This window comes from Hyperolius riggenbachi, chromosome 3, assembly GCF_040937935.1.
Source record: "Hyperolius riggenbachi isolate aHypRig1 chromosome 3, aHypRig1.pri, whole genome shotgun sequence".
NCBI classification, from domain to species: domain Eukaryota; kingdom Metazoa; phylum Chordata; class Amphibia; order Anura; family Hyperoliidae; genus Hyperolius; species Hyperolius riggenbachi.
Genome location: NC_090648.1, coordinates 369,428,737 through 369,449,502, shown reverse-complemented (window position 1 = coordinate 369,449,502; position 20,766 = coordinate 369,428,737). Strand labels below are relative to the sequence as shown.

The following is a 20,766-nucleotide window of genomic DNA, read 5'->3' as shown; positions in this document are numbered from 1 at the left end:
ATATAAAGGGGATCTCACAGTGTCAGTCATGCATTATCCACAGTCCACCCTGATTTTGAGGAGTACAAGCTAAGAGGGTGTGATCATGGTAAATATGGATGCTCTCCTGTCAGTGCGCTGAGAGATCGCTGTGAGCATGCATACAGTGAAAGCTCCTGGTACTATTAAACAACCCTCCTAGAAATCCCACTAGCATGAACACACCCCAGATCCCAACATGTTTCACCCCTAAAGGAGCTTCATCGGGGTATAAACAGATGTGCAAAATACAACACATGTGAAGTGCAGTGCATGCAGCATAAATATCCCAAGTATTTTACACATGTAGGCTGCTATGGACATCCTCCTAGAGGGGAGGAGACTGAGCTGGTTCTACAATCCCTATCCCAAAACGCTATGAAATGGAATGCTCTAATGTCAGGAATTTGAAGCTTCCCATTAGAATTCCCTTTTAAACATTGGCATGTTTTGGAATCTGGTAAAAACTGTGGAAGCAGGTCTTTCATGCTAAAGGACCCCATTTTGTGAAAAATTGTGCACAGTCATTTTGACCATGCAGAGGTTGTTTGTGGTGCTTATTTTTCAGGACCACTCTGGGAGAAGCCAGTTCTGGCTCAACTGCGAACTCATTCACTATGGTTAGGTTACACATGTAAATCATAATAGCAACGAACAGGGAGCTGGAATCTCTACTGGAAAGGTCTCTCTGGAGCAGTCCAGAGGTGTTTTACTTCAACGAGACTGAACGCCCAAGACCTACTGCTCTGTTTATGGCACAAGGTTAAAGCATTGGCAGCAATTATATTTCCGCAATTTAATAGGAGCCCTGGTAAATGAGTAAGCTGAGCAGGTTCTCTGACACTATGGCTATGTGCTAGGTGCAGACCTGAATTCAGCAAGACGTACTGTACGAGTAACCACTGCCAGCTTGACTCTCACCTCAACAGTAACCCCCCCCCCCCCAGTTGACTTTTGTACTGCTGTCTGTAGTAGTCCACTGTGGACAAATTCAGCCGGTACAACTTGTCCAGGCAGTGGACTGGGTGGCCTCAACTGGGAGGGTACGAACAATGCGCTCAGCAACAGTAGGGCTTCTTCAGGGTATAGCTTAATGTGAACCAGAGACGAAGCACCCTCATGTATTTTACCATATATACCAGTGGGAACATTAGGGTATTATTCTTCACTGTTCAGCTTGCTTCTTATCAGCCCTGATAAAATCCCTGACTGAGCATTCAGTCTGGCATTGCTATAATGGGTCAACTATAATGATTCCTGAGCAGAGCCACAGGGGGGCAGGCTTGGGCGTGAAAAATCAGAGGAGACAGACTCAGCTATAAAGATTCCTGAGCAAAGCCAGACTGAATGCTCAGTCAGGGATTTTATCAGGGCTTATAAGACGCAAGCTGAACAGTGAGGAATGTAACAGAGAGCAGGGTAGGTGTTTTCTCGAATGTTCCCAAAATATATATGGTAAAATACATGAGGGTGCTTCGTCTCTGGTTCACTTTAAGAATGGTTCAAATATATACTTTATATGTTCTAACTATGCAGTACAAGTTTACATTGGGGTTTATTAAGAAGGTAGCATGACATACAAATCAATCTGACCACAAATGCTTCAAAAGAAAGATGAGAAGCCAAGAACACAGGTTCACATCTCTAGAAATAGATTGGAAGATAGGATCAGTGATCAGCCAGGAAATGCGAACCCAGAGGATCAACATTCCCCCAAGAAAGGACAGCCAAAGTCACATTTTACAAAGCAAAAAAGCTTGATGAAGATTTGTAGAACAACCACAGTAGTTCCAAATCAAAGTAATGTAAAGCTTCTGCTCTGAGAGATTCTTTAGCCAGTATAAACAAAAAGCCACTACAGAATAGGTTCTTGCTGTGCACAATTGTTGAAATAACATCAGTGAGCTCTGTAAAACTGTTACAATGGACAAATGGGAATTTCGGGGACATCCCACACAGCTTTGAGTTTAACAAGTAATGGGACTTTACAACCAGGAACTACTTCTGTGCCAATTGCTGTTGTCAAACCTATGGAGATGACACAACCTGCTCCATGCCTGTGACAGTGACACATTTACACCACTCCCTGCACTACAAATTAAAGCTCTTAAAGCGGTATCGTCAAAATCTAATTTCAACAGCAACTGGTCTGAGAGTATTAAGTGATAAAGATGCTAATCCTGCAGTCAAAACTTTCAAAACGTTTTCTGCTGTTATGATTTGGAGTTATCATATACCTTAGGAGCACTGGCTCTTTAGTAGTCGGTGCCAAAGAATTGCATGCTGGGGGTTCTTTTTATCTATATTATATTCCTCCTCTTCCCTTTATTTCACTGTCTGCTGTTTATCTGAAACACAATCCCCTGCTCACTTGTGTTTACAAGCAAGGCTGAGGTGACTCAGTGATTGGAGGAGACAAGAAAGAAAGTAAAGGGCAGAAATGACATCACAGTTAGCCTTTACTGTGGGCAAAAGACATGGCCCCCACCAGGAACAGAATTCTCGTCATTTACTATATAACATTCACTGAAATCAAAACGTGGACAGTATAATACATGTGTTATGTAAGTAGATCAAGTATTTATCTACTTATATATGTGTTTTCCCCCCCCCCTGGAATAGTATGGCTGATCCTACAACTGCTTTAAAGAGACTCCGTAACAAAAATTGCATCCTGTTTTTTATCATCCTACAAGTTCCAAAAGCTATTCTAATGTGTTCTGGCTAAAGCTGGCCACTAACGGTCCAATTTCTAGCGAAAAATCGTTCGAGCGATCAGAAATTCTGATCGGATTGGTTGTAAATAATCTCCATTGGTGGACACAATCGATTATGAACGAGTGAAAAAAATGTCGCCCGAATGAATTTTCGTCGAACGAAAATTTGGATTTTCTTGGTGGTCGTGATAGATAGGAAGAAATGATTGGTTAGTTGATGGTGTAGTGAACGATTTTTCGTCCGATCAGAATTTCTGATCGCTCGAACGATTTTTCACTAGAAATTGGACCGTTAGTGGCCAGCTTAACTGCAGCACTTTCTACTAACACAGTCTCTGTAATAAATCAATGTATCTTTCCCCTGTCAGACTTGTCGGCCTGTGTCTGGAAGGCTGCCAAGTTCTTCAGTGTTGTGGTTCTGCTATGAACTCCCCTTTATGCACACTGCCTGTGTGTTAGCAGCTTCTCTCTTCTGTCTCTTATCTTTTACAAGCTGGATAAATGGTCCTCTGAGCTGGCTGGGCTTTCACATACTGAGGAATTACAAACAAGGGCAAAGCTGTTTGCAGGAAGAAAAGAGCAGCCTGAAACTTCAGTGCATGGGGGAAAGAAACACACAAATGATCTCTTGAGATTCAAAAGGAATTGTGTATACAGCCTGCTTGTGTATGGATGTATTTTCTATGTGTGGACATACTGTACATCAACCTACTTCCTGTTTTGGTGGCCATTTTGTTTGTTTACAAACAAACTTTTAAAAACTGTTTTTAACCAGTTTTAATGCGGCGAGGAGCGGCGAAATTGTGACAGAGGGTAATAGGAGATGTCCCCTAACGCACTGGTATGTTTACTTTTGAGCGATTTTAACAATACAGATTCTCTTTAAAGCAGATCCGAGATGAAAAACTAACTATAACAAGTAACTTGTCTAAATATCGTATCTAAAGTTTAGATAGTTTACACAGCAAATCTAGCTGCAAACAGATTTAATAGAAAATGATTATTTCTTCCTGTGATACAATGACAGCAGCCATGTTGTTTGTAAACATTACACAGAGGCAGGCTTATCTGCACCATCAGCACTCAGACTGTGAAAAAACCTAACCCCCCCTCCTCCCCCCTGCCTCTGAAATCAATGGCTAGTAACACTCCCATGAGCCCTTGCTACTGCCAAGGCTCTCTGAAAACCTGTGGGCGTGGTTTATTTAGTTTATAGGGAATTAGAGTATTAAAACAAAAAAGTATTTGGCTTGAGGAATGCCCTATAAGCAATAGGAAAGGAACACAATTATGCAATGAGTAAAAGTTCACCTCGGATCCACTTTAAAACTTAAAGCTGTAAAAAATAGCCTGGTCGCTAGGGGGGTGTAAGTCTATGGCCCGGAATTGGTTAACGCCCCCCTGGGGGGGGGTGTTTAGAGGCAGCAGGGAGAGGCATCATTCGGCTCTCCAGCGGCATACTAATACGTATGCAGAAAATAAAAGCCTCTAGATCCTCCAGAGGCTTATTTTCTCCTCACGTACGCAAAGCGGCTGCGCTCATATACAATGGGGAGTGCAGCCATGATAGATAACATTACTAACTGGAAAAGGCGGCACTTTTTATTACTGCTTTTTTTGGCTGTGCACTGGGGTGTATGGATAACCCTTGTCTTTTGCCTGCTGATGATCTGGAAGGTGCCGGCTGTCACTGGTCGGGGTCCTCTGTACACACACCTGACAATTGTGTGAGGCGGCCGTTATTGGCTGCCTCTAGTCAGGCTTGTGTATGAGGTGTTAAAGACAACCTGTGAATCAGTCAACAAGATAATGGGTGCCCAAAGTTTAATGAAGTGCTTGTGGAAAAAAGGCTAGCTAGCCCATCTCACCCCATACCATATTATAAGAGTGGTGGGATCACTTTAAGACTGAAGTCTGACTAGCTAAATCACATGCTCGTTTCAGGAGCGTGTGTCAGATACTACCGATGCCTGTCAAATCATCAGTACTGCAGGGGCAACTGGTATGGTTTAAATGGAAATAAATATGGCAGCCTCCATATCCCTCTCAGTTCAGGTGCCCTTTGAGGTCTGTACACATTTGCAACTTTGGTCACCCGAAACAATCATTGGTAATTGGCACCATTCCAAGTATGTATGGGTGTTCCCTGAACGGTCTTTAAGGGTAGGACACACTGGTAAAGCATGTGTGTAATTTTGTGCTGAATGCACTGGCAACTTCCTCCCAACCCCCTCTCCATACAGCACAACATTCTGCACAGCACATGGCTAGAAAGCATGTTTGTACAGTAACCTGCCACCTAAAACCATCAGGGATCACTGTTTCAGATGAATACTACTAAAAGTTTATGCACAGCTTTAGAGCAAACTCCTCACACATTAAGCTAAACCCAAATTTGGGACAAGAGAGGTTCTTTATTGAAGCCGAATTCAGAATACAATAACGTAAATTATCAGAGCAGAAGCATGGCAAGTAGCATCAGCAATTAGAGCCTCCATGTTCCACTCACTTCAGCTTTCCTTTAACATAGCTGCAATTCCCTAGTCAAAACATTTGGCCATTGCACTGACAAAGGGGTTACCAAAAAAGCAATTACTGCCAGGGATGGAGCTGAATGAAACCTCTCCACAGCTGTATTTTTTTGGAAAAAGCTTTCCTGCGCTGTGTCACCTTTTCATCACACATTGATGGGTGCACATTAAACAGCACCTCAATATAACCAATAAACAGCTTTTGTGTTATAGCGATTGTTCGTAGTAACACCTGCTGCAACTGACTTATTCAGCTTTACTTGCAAATGCTATTGCATGCCATTTCCTTCCTGGACATTTTATTGTGCTCACACATGCATGCAAATCAGGAATGTCTTGACTCCGTACAAGATGCAGTTTTATATTTTGTACATTGCCTGTGTCTTCAAAGCAAATTGCAGATACAATACACCTTCACAAATAATAAGCTTTTTATCAGTGGTAGAAAAAAACTGGGAAGGAGCACTACCCTTTAAAACAATAGAAGGATTTGCATAAAAGAAATGTTGCTCTAGAGCAGCCTTTCTCAACCTTTTTACCCTGGAGGGACCCAGCAAATAACTTTTGGATCTCAAGGAACCCCTGCAAACAATTTTTTGGTGTCGTAGAACCCCTGCATTTATTTTGCAGGAGACATGGTCTTTAAAAGTAGGCGAGGCTGTTAATTTCACTACCTTCTATTACACTGCCACTCATACTGAGCTCATTATTATTCTGACCCCCAATTTAGTGCTTCTTTTTACAATACCCCCTATTATAATGTGCTCTATTATGCTTCCTGCACTATAGGGTAAAATGCCAAGGAATTCCTTCAGAGTCCTCAAGGAACCCTGGTTGAGAAAACCTGCTCTAGAGTACTTACCTCCGGCCTAGTAAAACATTCAAGGACAACAATAGATTAAAACCAACCCTAAAAACCTGGAACTAAATTGGAGCAAGGTAGGCCCTCTTGCCAATCACACAGACATAAAGCCTAGCCCTATAGCCCCATACCATATGATGGGAACACACCAGGCAATTGGTTAGATTTTTTTTTACCTATTAGTGGTCGCAAACGATCATTTCATTCATACGAAGATTCGTTTGTAAATATTTGTTCAGCAAATTGCATAGTTAGTGGCCACCTTGGTCTCACTGGTTGATGCTTTTACGGTAATCCAAGCAGGCTGCCACCCGTCCACGGCTCATGGGCCTCCGACTGACGTATGACGCATATGCCTGTTCATGTTCCACTATAGCTGGATACAGAACACTACAGGGGCCAGAAAACAGGTTTACTATAACAGAAGTTCTGTTATATCAGAGTTTACTATACAGGTGTTACTCCCATACAGGTATACTTGTAACGGTGCTTGGCCAGGACCTGGACATTTCGTTAACTATACTCAAAGTTTAAGGGCCCGTTTCCACTATAGCAAATCTGCATGCGTTTTCTGCATGCAGATTCGCATAGCCAATGATAGTAAATGGGCCTGTTTCCACTTGTCAGGAAATCTGTGCGGTTTGCTGTGCAGGAAAAATCTGCACAGCAGAACCATCATAATTCGCACACCGCAATTCGCATACTTACAAAAATACACAAAAAACGAAAGCAAATTTGTATACAAACACATACAAATTTGCAGTCGCATGCAAATTCGTTTTTGCGTTTTCTGCAACAAATTTGCACCGCACAAGTGGAAACGGGCCCTTAGGCCTGGAACCCACTGAAAACCGCAAACGCAAAACGCAACCGCTAGCGTTTTGTCTGAGCGGTTTGCAAGCGGATTCATGCGCGTTTTGGGTTTTGTTTTGCAACATTGTATTTTTTTCCCCAGCGGGTGCCTAGCGTTTTGCGTTTTGCGTTTTTATCCTGATTGGTCCTGTGAATTATTTTTCATTTTGTTACAGTGTGCTGAACCGCAAAACGCTAGCAAAACCGCTCAGTTTAGGTTTTGCTGAGCGTTTCTGCTAGCGTTTCAATACTTTACATTGAAGCGCTAACGCTCCCAAAATGCTGCAGGTCCTGCGTTTGCGTTTCTGGGAAACGCAAACGCTCCTGTGGAAGTTGCCCCATCCATTAACATTAGCCCAGCGTTTTGGCAAACTGCTAGCGTATCGCAGTGCTGCCAAAACGCTGCCAAAAGCGCTCCTGTGGGTTCCAGCCCTGACTGTATAAGAGTGTACTACAATGAGATTATACTGTACTGTAGATCTTAGTTTCTACTGTATTGTAGATCGTTTTACATAATACGGTCTCAGAATTCGCCATAAAGTAAGAGGATGTCTCATCTAGCCAAGTCATCCTGATTTGTTCTGTTGAAGCAAACAAGAGTTATCCCATCCTCTGGCCTCTTCTCAATACACAACCTTAAAGGGGTTCTTCCGCGAATGAGGAAAAAAAATCAAAATGGTTTATGCATAATCTATTAAAAATCCTTCTAAAATAGTGTGAAAAGTTTTTTTTAAAAAATGAATGGTTTCACCAATACAACATGTAATGTATACAGTGACGGCTGAGGTGACTGTGAGGCTAATCCATTTGTTAGGGGTGGTTTTTTTGTTACTGTCATTTCACAAGCTGCTCCCTACCTAGTTTTCATTGCTGTAATGCAGGGCTATGATGAAGTGCTGTGCAATGGCAGTTACAGCTGAATAACGGCTGTGCTGCTCTGTAGTTTCTGCTTGTACTTCCTTACAGAGCTGACCCCCCTCCCCCCCCTCTCTGTACTGTATCGTACTGAACTGTAGCTCAGGCAGCAAACTTGCCGTGCAATGGATAGGAAGTCCTCTGCACAGACGCTGAAGTCTGGTTGCCCGGCAACGAGGTAAACACGTGATTTGCTCCGAAGAGCTGCCCGACCTCTGCCTACAGGGAGAGGCGGGGGGAGGGGGGTCAGCTCTGTGAGGAAGTACAAGCAGAAACTACAGAGCAGCACAGCCGTTATTTTAATAGCTGTAACTGCCATTGCACAGCACTTCATCATAGCCCTGCATTACAGCAATGAAAACTAGGTAGGGAGCAGCTTATGAAGTGAAAGTAACAAAAAAAACACCCCTAACAAATGGATTAGCCTCACAGTCCCGTCAGCCGTCACTGTATACATTACATGTTGTATTGGTGAAACCATTCATTTTTTTGAAAAAATGTTCACACTATTTTAGAAGGATTTTTAATAGAACATGCATAAACCATTTTGATTTTTTTTCCTCATTCGCGGAAGAACCCCTTTAAATGCACTAACAAACAAACATTCTTTCCCTTACTTCCCCAAACAGTATTTTAAGGCACAGTAAACTCACTGAACTTCTGTAACAGAATTACTAAGACACGCCCTCAGTAAAACAGGCACCATAATCTCTTCTGGGTGGGTCTGCGCAGTAGAAATGGAACATAGACATCTTACCTCGCTCTGTGACACGGAATCTGAGATGTTCTGCACACCTAATGCCACTAAACCCACATTATCTGCTGGACTTTCCTATTTGCCTAAAGGTGCCCATACATGGTACAATAGTTTCATTTTTTGTAGATTAGATAATTTCATTTGATTATTCCGTTAGATCAGGAGTGTCAAACTCAAATGCAAAGGGGGCCAAAAATTGTACATTAGGACCTAGTCACGGGCCAACCTTAGGCCCCATTCACACTTGAGCAGGAATCGCGCGATTCCCACTCAGCGCAAAACTCAAGCGGTTTTTAAAAGCCACTAGCCCATGTAAGGCTATGGCAGTGTTCTCACTGCCGCGTTTGCGGTTAGCATTAACCACAAACGTGTAACATGCAGCGTTTTGCCGGCGATTTGCGATTAGCATGCATAGCACCTCTAATCGAAATCGCTCCCAAAACGCTGAAGTGTCCAGTGATTTTTCCGCAATAATCGCGGGAAAAATCAGGCGCCCGGAAACGCTAGCGGTAATTGCCGGCGTTTTGCGCTTTTAGGTGTGAATGGGGCCTAAATGTCTACTGGCCACTTTCCTCCGTTATAAAGTTTCCTGATGTCTAATGGCCCTCCTCCAACCCCTATACAGTTCCCTGGTGCCTAGAGGTCCTCCCTCCCCTATACAGTGCCTTAGTGTTTAGTGGTTTCCCCCTGCCTCCCCCATATTGCTTCCCTATTGTTCTAGGGTTTCGCCTCAAATATAGCTTCCCTGGTGGTCTAGAGTGGGCCAAACATAATGCAAAGTAGGGAAACCCTTTGAGGGCCAAATTTAATGGTTCTCAGGGCCAGATTTGGCCTGCGGACAAGAGTTCAATATGTATGCGTTAGATCGATTAGAAAAAATTTGGTTAATCGTTCGTCTTTCTTGATCAAAAAAAAAATATTATTGTCGACTTGCATTCCATTTAATTGTTTTGGTCGAATAAACGGGAAAAATCAAAAGTTTTTATAGTACCGTGTATGGGCACCACAACAGAGAATGCAGTAACAATTCATAAATGAAATGACATTGTTAAGTGGATTCAAAATGAAGGTGTTCCAAGTAAAAAGCACAGGCATATAGTCGTTGAGCAATTAGAAAAATTCATTTGCTCCCTCTGAGTATGACAGTGTCATGATGCAAGTAACAAAAAAAAAGCTGAAATCACATGTTCCTGCATCTGAGTGTGGATGACATGTGCCAACACTTCAGGCTAAAGAAGGGATTTGAAATCGACTTCGCCAAAAGCACTGTATGAAAAAAAAAAAAAAAAGCTGCAACGAGTAGTGGCAAGTAGTGGCAGTAGTGCAGCAAGCAACCAGGTTTCAATAGATTACCACTCAATGCTCTGGATAACAGCTTCACTTTTACCCTAATATTCAGTAAGTCTTGATAAATCTCCCACAGTGCTTCTTAAAAATCTTTCTTCTGAAGGCCCATACATACAGTACTTGGAATAATGGTCACCTGAAAATGATCTTATTTGGTCCCATCAAATAGCCTTTGTCCCTACGCTGTCCGGCTCCCAGCCACAGAGGGTGTTCTGCTCTATGGAAAGGGGGTGTGGGGGGACAGAAGCATGCTGCCAGCATCTGCACTGATACATCACAAAAGCAAACACGCATGGACTCCTGGAATGCTTGATTACTAACAAGCTACAGAAAAGGAGCCCAAAGCAATCTCGAAAGATTGCCTCAGGCGACCTTGCTAGTGAGTGTGTGTGGGCTGTCACCCCTTCTGCCAAAGAACTCAGGCATTAAAGAACATATGGAGGCTGGCATACATTTCTGTTAATCAATACCAGTTGCCTGGCAGCCCTGCTGATCTATTTGGCTGTAGTAGTGTCTGAATAACACCAGAAAAAGCTAATCTTGTCCGATCTGACAATAATGTCAGAAACACCTGATCTGCTGCATGCTTGTTCAGGGTCTATGGCTAAAAGTATTATAGGCAGAGGATCAACAAGGTAGTCAGGCAACTAGCATTGCTTAAAAGGAAATAAACATGGCAGCCTCCATATCCCTCTCCTTACACTGGCACACAGGAGAGCAATAGGAATAACCGGGTCATGTATGGCAGATTCTACAGTAGCATTCCTTTTCCCAGGAAGCCACAACCGCTCAGGGCTGGTTCACATTGGGCGCTTTACCGCGATTGTGTTTGCCTCTGCAATTCAGCAGCCCAAATTTTGTGATTTGCCACGATTCAACACAATTTGCGCTTGTGATTCCCATTCAATAGAACGAGAATCACAGAGCAAATTACCTCCAAAACGTGTTTTCAATTAATTGAAATTGCAACTGCTGCAGTGTGAATGTATCCATAGGGATACCTAGTAGCAGTGCTTTGCTGATCGCCGGCGATCGGCAAAGCACTGAAAAATCGCCCCAATGTGATCCAGCCCTAAGCTCAGTAGACTTTCCTTCAGCCCTAGCGCCTAGTAGCACTGGTCTAGCATAATGAAAATGGCAATGCAATTTTCTGCTTTGCAGCTTCTAATATTTCCTTTCACTCTCAAATAAGGATCTGCTTCACCATATTTTCTGATTCACCGTCTAAAGAGGAATATGAAACAGCAAGCAGAAAAAAGGAAATACTGGTGTCAACTGCTTCAGTATGGAGTATGACAGGCAGTGTTCTCCCCAGGCCCTTTTAGGCAGGTGCTCCACCCAGCTATTTTTGGTGACCACCCGGCTGTTATCTGCTCACCTTTTTCTCTGCTGTAAGCAGAGAAGTGCCAGCCCTGCATTCTCTCATCTCGCCCCACCTGGCTGCTTTTTCATACCACCCGGCTGGAAAAAAAATTCTGGGGAGAATACTGACAGTGATGTCTTAGGCATGGTTCACACTGTGGCGCTTTTCAGGAGTGTTTCAGCACTTAAATGCTGTGACAATGTATTCCAATAGGACCATTTTACCTGCAGTGTTTGCAATGTGTATAAATCTCAAACGTTTTGCATGCAGTATTGTAGGAGTGGTTTCTTTGCTATTCTTGTTCCCCCAACAAGAAATCGCAAAGCGTTTTTGCCAGTAAAACTGCTGAAAAATTGTTTTGCGATCCAGGTGTGATCCAGCCCTTAGGGTTCTTTTCTACTAAGAATTTTCTTCCTGATGGCCCATTGTGTTTAAAAAGTGTACCTGAGATGGCCAAACAAAAAGAAATTATACATACCTGGGGCTTCCTACAGCCCCCTTCAGGCTTATCGGTCCCTCGCAGTCGTCCCCTGCTTCCTCGTTTTTATGCAATTCCGCCCAGCAATTCAGCCAGTTGGCGCCAGTCAATGCAGGCGCAATCCGGCCATGCGCACTCTGTTGTATTCCAGTGGCCGGGAGTGTTCTGCACCTGCGTAGTAGTACTGCACAAAGCACAGAACTCTCCCAGGGATGGGGCACACATGCTTGGCTGGGTCGCATATGCGTAGTATGTGCAGACTACCTGATTACCGGGCCAAATGTGGAACAACCAGGAGGCGGAGGACGACAGTGAGAGACCGATAAGCCTGAAGGAAGCTGGATGAAGCCACAGAGGTATGCATATTTTTTTTTTCTATTGGGCCATCTCAGGTTCTCTTTATGTAAGCAAATCTGGCCTTTAGTTCCTAAAGTTAAGCTTATGGTGCCAATAGACTGCTCCGCAGTCAGTTGGTCGCCTGGAAACCCCTTCGTGGCAGATGCAGACCTGGCAAGGTTGGCTGCTACTGCGCCTACGCCGCTCGCATTCACTCTCCCGTCACCAGGAGCATTCAGCACAGGCACAGTATGAAGGTGACCTAGGGAGACCAGCTCGCCGGGTCTGCCTCCGCCAAGGAGGGGATTCCGGGCGACCAGCTGAGTGCAGAGCTGCAGTGAGGGACACATAAGCTTCCAGGGGCTGGTGGAAGCCCCAGGTAAGTACAGCTGTTTTTATGCATTTTGCCTGATATATCATTTAAAAGAAAACCAAGGTGAGCGGGATATGGAGACTGCCATATTAATTTCCTTTTAAACAATACTAGTTGCCTGGCAGGCCTCCTGATCCTCTGTCTAATACGTTTAGCCATAGACCCTAAACAAGCATGCAGATGATCAGGTAGTCAGACTCAGGTGTTACTGAATTAGCCATATGCTCGTTCCAGGGTTTTGACTCTACTTATACCAGAAGATCAACAGGGCTTTTGAGCAACCTGCATTGTTTACAAGGAAATAAATATGGCAGCCTCCATTTTCCTCTCACCTTGGTTTCCCTTTAACTTCACAACCAAAGCTCACTGGATGTGCTAAAGTGTTGCTGTTGAACATGGCCACATGACCTGTACCATGGCCACCGTGACCTGGTACCAGAGCTTCAGTCAGCACAGGACGGCGGCGTGAGAGCGATCTGTGCCCATGGAGCTGGAGGAAGGCCCAGGTATGTATACAAAAGGTAAGTATCTGTGGTCTCTGGTTTCCTTTAAGGACTCTGCCTCTGCCACAGGAGACCAGGGTTCAAACCTTGACTTCTCCTGTTCAGTAAGCCAATGCCTATTCAGTAAGGAGACCTCGGGCAAGACACTGCTAACGCCTACTAAGTGCACCCAAGTGGCTGCAGCTCTGGCACTTTGAGTCCGTCAGGAGAAAAGCACGATATACATGTTATTTGTCTTTATATCACGGGACACTGAACTGCGTATTTGTTGGGCAGTTCAGCCTCCTAGCCACAATTGCATGCAGCCAAACAGCAGTGTTTGTAACAACAAGCTTGTCATCGTTTGATACGCGGTGGCATTAAAAGATGGAAGAAAACCACAACAGGTCATGTTTGAGCATGGCTTCCTTCAGATATGACTGCATGGTAAGGGGGGCACCTCTCCATCACCCATGCCGAGCGCTAGCAAGCATCCAACAGATGCCTGGGAGCAGCTGACTGGTGAATTCACTACCTTCAGCCTCCCATGTGAAAGAGGCCTAAGTGAGTCAGCCACTGCATGACCAAATACAACTTTTCTCTTACAAACCTTGGAGTGATTTGTAAGAGAAAAAAAAGAGCCAACTGGTACTCATCTAATATGCTTGTTAAAACCTTTGCACTGGCTTCCGTTAAGGCGGTCCTGAACTCAGAACTTCCTCTCTGCTCTAAAAGATAAGCAGAAGTATAACAACATTTAAGGAAAAAAACATTTCTTTGTTACAGCGGATAAAAATTCTGAAATAAATCTACAGTGTATCTATTTCCTACTTTCTTGGAAGCAGACATATTAACATCCTGTATTTACCAATTAGCTCTCTGCTGTGGCAGTCAGCTAACACAGCTGAGGGATCAAATTACAACTTGTGCTTAGTCACAAATAAGGGGCAATTGGACACGCTAAACTCTATAAATACATACAGGGTGCATTTCTATATGTTTCCCTTCTGTCCTGTGCAAGATTTCAGGTCAACTTTAATAGTACACACACACACACAGCACAGTAATTATGATCAACTAGTAAAAAGGCCCGCCAAAAAAACGGACACTAAGCCACGGCCGCTACCACCCGCAATGCACGCACAGACGTGTCCCAACTGCTCATCCCCCACCACTGTCCGAAGTATATGCACACTGGGAGATGTTGCTTGCTTGGCAGTTGGAAAAAGCTGTTATTTCCCACAATGCAATGAGGTTCACAAACCGCAAACTGTCAGGTCTGGAAGCAGGGAGACACACACACACACACACACACACACACACACACACACACACACTAAGGCCCGGTGCACACCAAAAACCGCTAGCAGATCCGCAAAATGCTAGCAGATTTTGAAACGCTTTTTCTTCTTTTTCTGTAGCGTTTCAGCTAGCATTTTGCGGTTTTGTGAAGCGTTTTTGGTGTAGTAGATTTCATGTATTGTTACAGTAAAGCTGTTACTGAACAGCTACTGTAACAAAAACCGCCTGGCAAACCGCTCTGAAGTGCCGTTTTTCAGAGCGGTTTGCGTTTTTCCTATACTTAACATTGAGGCAGAAACGCATCCGCAATCCAAAATCTGCAGCAGTCCGGGAGTATGCGTTTCTGCAAAACGCCTCCCGCTCTGGTGTGCACTAGCCCATTGAAATACATTACCCTAGTGGATCCGCACCCGCAAGCGGATCGCAAACCGCAGCAGAACCGCTCTGGTGTGCACTAGGCCACACAGGATGAAGAGACACAGGGGTTTTATTATATAGGATAACAGATTTGAAAAGCATGGAGCTGACCTATAAATCACTACAAGTAAAAAAAAAAAGTAAAGTTTCTCTTTCAGGTATAGAATGTACGGTAAGCACTGGTAGATATATATCTAGCACAGAGTACAATTAGCAATAGGTATGTTTATTAGGCAGCATGCATGAACTACTCCAGTCAAAGATATAATCACAATGGGCTTGATTCACAAAGCGGTCCTAACTGTTTAGCACAGATGTGCTAAACAGTTAGCACGTGAAGTGCCGTTCGCGGACTTTTGAGCGTGCAAAGTGCCGCGAATCGCGGCACTTTGCGCGCGCAAAAGTCCGCGAACGGCACTTCACGTGCTAAACCCCTTTGTGAATCAAGCTCAATGTTTCTGCAACACACACACACACCTTATCTGTGACTTGCATGAGAATACTAGGGCCCAAATTCCATTTTTGTTACTACGAAATCCCAGTTGCGTGATCTTATCTTCTTATAAAACACCAATTCATATATTTTCATTACCTCGTGAACATGAAGTTGTGAAGCCGTTACTGCTTTTTCTATGTAAAAAGAGATAAAACTATATTCAATTGGTGGTGCCGACCCATTTATGTCCAACACGATTAGAAGGAGGAAAAGTAGGAAAGTTCAAATACGCTCTACCCCCCTCACCTCTAACCGGTCGGTGCAGGATCTGGGAAGCCAAACCAGTCAATATGTAAAGAAGGATCCGCAGACCAGACCAGGTAGATGAAAAAGGCTGAAAAAAATTTTATTTGAAAAATTCCACAAACAGTGCAATAAAAAAGACAGAAAGTGCTAACGCGTATCGGGCCTACAATCTGCCCTTAATCATAGCTGAAGTAAATCTGCCTAAAACAGGGCTTATATGCAGGTGGGGAAAGGAAAAACTCCACCCACTCACCATACAGCCCAAATCTTAAAGGTGCAATACAATGTTATAATACACAAACATGTTACAGACATATTTAATAACAACAGTATAGAATTTAAGAAAAAGTAAAAGTAAAACTTTACTTTTTCTTAAATTCTATACTGTTATTAAATATGATTAAGGGCAGATTGTAGGCCCGATACGCGTTAGCACTTTCTGTCTTTTTTATTGCACTGTTTGTGGAATTTTTCAAATAAAATTTTTTTCAGCCTTTTTCATCTACCTGGTCTGGTCTGCGGATCCTTCTTTACATACGATTAGAAGGAGGCACTCAAAAGGCGTATAAACAGTTGTTTATTCCACAGGTGACTAACACAACATGTTTCGGGGTTTCCCCCTTTCTCAACATGTTGTGTTAGTCACCTGTGGAACAAACAACTGTTTATACGCCTTTTGATTGCCTCCTTCTAATCGTGTTGGATTTACTGTGTAGTGGAGGTGGTGATCCACTGAAGGACTGAGCACCGGCGGGCCAGGCTGTCAGTCCTGGATGAGTGACTGCTCTAGCATCTGCTTTACTACGTTGACCCATTTGTGTCATTGGCTTGTGTGAGCCCCAGAGACACTTCTACACTTTGTGTGGTGCCCCTTCACACTTGGAATATATAATTTAGGTAGACATTGATAAAGTAATAACTGCCTTCCCCAGCTGCTTGCACTCATATCTGAGCACATCCACTGCCAAGAAAAAAGCTTGCTCTTGCATAAATAAGGTTGCAATCAACTGAAATATCAGCACATTGCCGTGCCCCCTCCCAAGTCAATGCTACTTTTTTCATACTGTACGGTGCAGCTTTCTTTGTAAGCAACGTTTTATTTGTAAGCAACTTTGTTGCCCGCAAATGTTTATTACAGTGGAGGTTAATAAAAGATCACCATTTCACAAGTTCTGCTTGGTTTGTACGATGTTACAAAACTTCCCCAGAGTAATAATCAAAAAACATTACATAAAAGGATTTGAATGCATATGGAATTGCTGTCCAGGTCCTTTTAGCAGCTGATCTCTCCTGGTTTCATGATCTATTGATGCCCAAGTCTCTACTGTAACAGGACACCCCCATTGCACACCTGTGGAAAGCACCCCCCCCCCCCCTATTTTTAAACTATAGATTTTTATTTGCAAAACATGTAGGATTGCACTGCAGATCTTTGTAAACAGGGAGATCAGCTCTAAGTAAGAACCCAGTTGTCAACTGTCATCACAGTAAATGAATATAAATATTAACCAACGGAGACATAATGATATTAAGATCATAAAAATAATCTTCCACACTACACGTTTAAAAAAACGTACTTTAATAGCTTTGTGGGCACAAAATCTGAAATGTTTACCTTTGGAATACCATTACTGGTAAGTAAATTCTTGCTTCACTTTAGCTAGTAAATATTTTTCTCATCTTCAAACGTACATGGGGGTAACCAGGTGGTGAAACAAGTTTCATTCAAACAGCAATTACGTTTCTATTTCAGATATGAATGGGGGACGAGTGTGGAAACAGCGTCCATTCAGCTCCACTACACTACCAGCATGGTACAACTGTAAACACTGAAAACTTTCCCTGAACAGCAGTAACACACAGAGAGAAATACCAAATGAAAAGAACTGTCATGTAGCTCCATGATAGTGCTGCACTGAAGTCAGAAGCATCACACCCCTTTCCTGCTGTATACAACCAACATGGCTTCAACTCCTGCTCCGAACCAGCCTAGCCTGATCAGACTGGCGCAGGAAGCTCACCGACTGGATAGGACAGCTTCAAGGAGCGCCGTGATTGGCTGCGTGTGCTGCTACTCAACGTCAGGTTCCCGCCCTCTCCCTCCCCACAAAGCTGCTGTGAGCGCACACATAAACAATCCCCGGCTCCATTCAATGCAAGGCGCGGAAGGGAGGGGGGAAGAGAGGGGGGCAGTACCTCCCTCCCTTCCCCCAGCAGCACAGACTAATAACAAGAGGCCGGGGACAGGAGCTGCTGCTACTGCTTATGTAAAACCCAAGTCTCCACCCCTCAGAGCTCACACCCCCTGGCCATGCAGAGCACGGCAGAGGCCTCTACCCAGCAACACACCCCCCTGTACAGCCAGCGCTGCATGTAAACAACAGGCCCAGAGAGTGTCTGCCACACAATATACAGCAAGGGCTGTGCTCTACCCATCACCAGGCTGTACATATACAGCCAGGCACGTCACCCACCACTGCTCCATCCTCCTACTCATCTACCCTGCTCTGTACAAATAAGGGAAGCGCACCTGTCTACGACATGTACCCTTACAGCAAGAATCCCTGCCATCATCACATAATCCTCCCACTCATCTACATTCTACACTATTCTGTACACATTAAAAAAACAGCACCTGTCCCTGCTGTGTACTAACACTAGCATCCCCAGTGCCTGATCCTCCCAAACATCTGCACCACTCTGCAACCCATCGTGGAAAGGACTGGACCTCACGAAGCTCCACTCCATCCTCCCACTCATTTACAATTGTGCTGTAACCCATTCAGGAAAAGAGCACCAGTCCCTGCACTGTGCCAATACAGTAAGACTGACATATGTCAATGGTGCCCCCACAACTCTGTATCCCATCCAGGAAAAGAGCACCTGTCTCTGCACTGTGCCAACACAATGACACTGCCTGCAATCTGTCAATGGTGCCCCCACAACTCTGTATCACCCAGCCCAGGGAAGAGTACCTGTTCCTCTTCTGCAAGCACTGCCAAAGAATGCTTGCCCTCCCTAAATGGTAGACTATTGGTGTTCCCTCTTCTCAAGAGCACCTGTCCCTTTGACTATTGCCAGAGACTGTGGGTCGTTCTCAGTATGATACTCAAACTAGAGAAGAGCATCTAGCTCTCTCCTTTATGAACATACCAGAGACAGCACCCATAGCCTTCTCCTTTATGTACATACTACCAGAGACAGCAACCATAGTTCTTCAATCGCCATCATCACTGCTCAGGGAACAAGTCTCTGATTCTCCCGTGCCCCACAGCAGAGCTGCCATGCTGCCCTCATAGTACTACAACCTCTCCACTCCCATGCACACACTGCTCTATGCCTCATCCAGGAGAGAGGAGATCTCTTGTACCCAGAAGCTGCACCCTCATCCACACCGTTCTCTGCCCGATCCCAGGAGATCATCTGCCCCTCCACTGCAGGCTCAGAGGCATCGGAACAGCCCTGCACTCTGCAGACGTAGTGACTACGTTGTGTTAAATGTCCAAGCCCTAAATCATTGCATTGCTCGTCTCTGAATGAATATAAAAAGATAATCAGTGGCAGAAATGACTAGTTGAATTTGGGTAAATGGAAAGTATGACCTTTCTGCATTTGTGGCCGAACACTGACGTTTGTGCGATAAAGATGTCCCATGTTGTCATGTCAGAAAGTTGTGCAGCATGAGGCAGCGTCCTGTAGTCTCCATCAATGAGCAGGCGCTGTGCCCCGGTCACACCATGAGGCGCCTGTGTGATCATGGAATGTAACACACTAATAGCTGCGCCCTTGTCACCCGTCAGTGATGAGAGGATGCTGCACACCAGAGGCCACTGTCACACATACACACACAGGTAGTGTGGCAATAGGCACCACGCCCCCTCCCTCCAGCAGCAAGTAGTACAGGCAGATCAGCACATACAGGTTCCCGGGCGAGTAGCGTGGCTGGAGGAGAGGGACTCCCCCCTGCCCCGTGCCTAGCATTGCCCCGTGCCCTGCTCTTTGCCCTTTGCCCCCTCCCCAGCCCCGCCCGCCGTTACCTGTCTCCGGCAGTGAATAGATGGTGTTGGGTGCGCCGCCTCAGCCGCCCCGCTGCCACCGATCGTCCCCGCGGACAGTCTCCATGCTTTCTGCTTTGTTTTGTTTATTTCCTTCCTGACGGGTTCCCGGAAAGCGCGTGACTCCTCTCCCACGTGACCCCCCGTTCCTCCAATCCACGCAGCTTGGTACCCAGCGACAGCCAATAGGCACGCACCTGTCAGGGGTGGCAATAGAGGGGAGGGGGTGCTGAGGCAGAGCAGGATGAGAGGGCAGCAGAGAGCCCGGGGACGGTGTTACCGTGCTGGAAGTCCTCCAAACCCCGTGCCTAGACGAGACACGCCCTCCTCCTCCCGTGTACCGGACACTCCTCCCCCCCACACACTGGTGACAACACCGAACTTCCATGTGACACCCACCTGTCTCATATACAACTACACCGACTCCTGCACTGTCACTAATAGCCCCTAGCAGCTAGTGTTGTCCGGATCATGAACGATTCGGATCTTTGATCCGAATCTATTTAATGAGTCGATCATCCGAATCATCAAAATGAACGATTCGGATCGCAAAAGGGGCGGGGCCAGGAGCGACACGCCCCCTCTCAGCGGGCAGCGGGGACCTGGAAGCAGAGCTGAGATGGATCGCTCTGTTGGAAGGGAGGCAGCCTTGCAGGGAGACAGGTAGATGAGAGAGAGGGGACATGGGTGCCACTGCCAGATACTGGCTATAATGTGCTGCTCATTATAGGCTGTCTGTTCCATGGTGCTGCACAGTGATCACATTGGAAGCTTTTGGCTCAGCACAGCTCAGTAACTTTGCAGGCGCTGTGATTGCAGGGCAAAATGATCCTCCTGCACTGGGCACTAAACAGCTGCACTTATCTTCTGGGAATGCTTTCCTTCACTGTGTGACGTTTGCATGGAAAGTACACAGATGAGCATATAGGTGAAATAAATATATGTAAAGCATATGATTGCAGCATGTGGGTATTGTGTGCACAAACATTTCTGCTCTCTGCTCGTCCCTCCTCCCTTCTCTGTCCACTCCCTGCCCTCTGTCCATCTTCTCCCCTTCTCTCTGTGTGTCCACCCCCCTCCCCTTCTCCTGTCCACAGCAGGGAAAGACCTGTCCTGCTAGTCATCTCACCCCGAATGCTTCGGTAGTAAAATGATCCGAGATTCGGATCAAAGATCCGGATCTTTTCAATGATCCGATTCGAATCATCCGGATCATTGA

General features: G+C 45.0%; 1 protein-coding gene across 5 annotated transcripts in view; it reads right to left on the bottom strand.

Annotated features, from left to right (window-relative positions):
• Positions 1 to 20,007, bottom strand: part of CREBRF (CREB3 regulatory factor) — a 42,566-nt gene extending 22,559 nt beyond the window's left edge. Inside the window, exon 1 of one of the 5 annotated variants that reach the window (XM_068272884.1) lies at positions 19,947 to 20,007. The gene's annotated coding sequence lies outside the window, so the exon portion shown is untranslated. The other 4 variants (XM_068272883.1, XM_068272887.1, XM_068272886.1 and 1 more) reach the window with 4 other exon arrangements.
• Positions 20,008 to 20,766: the final 759 nt, after the last annotated feature.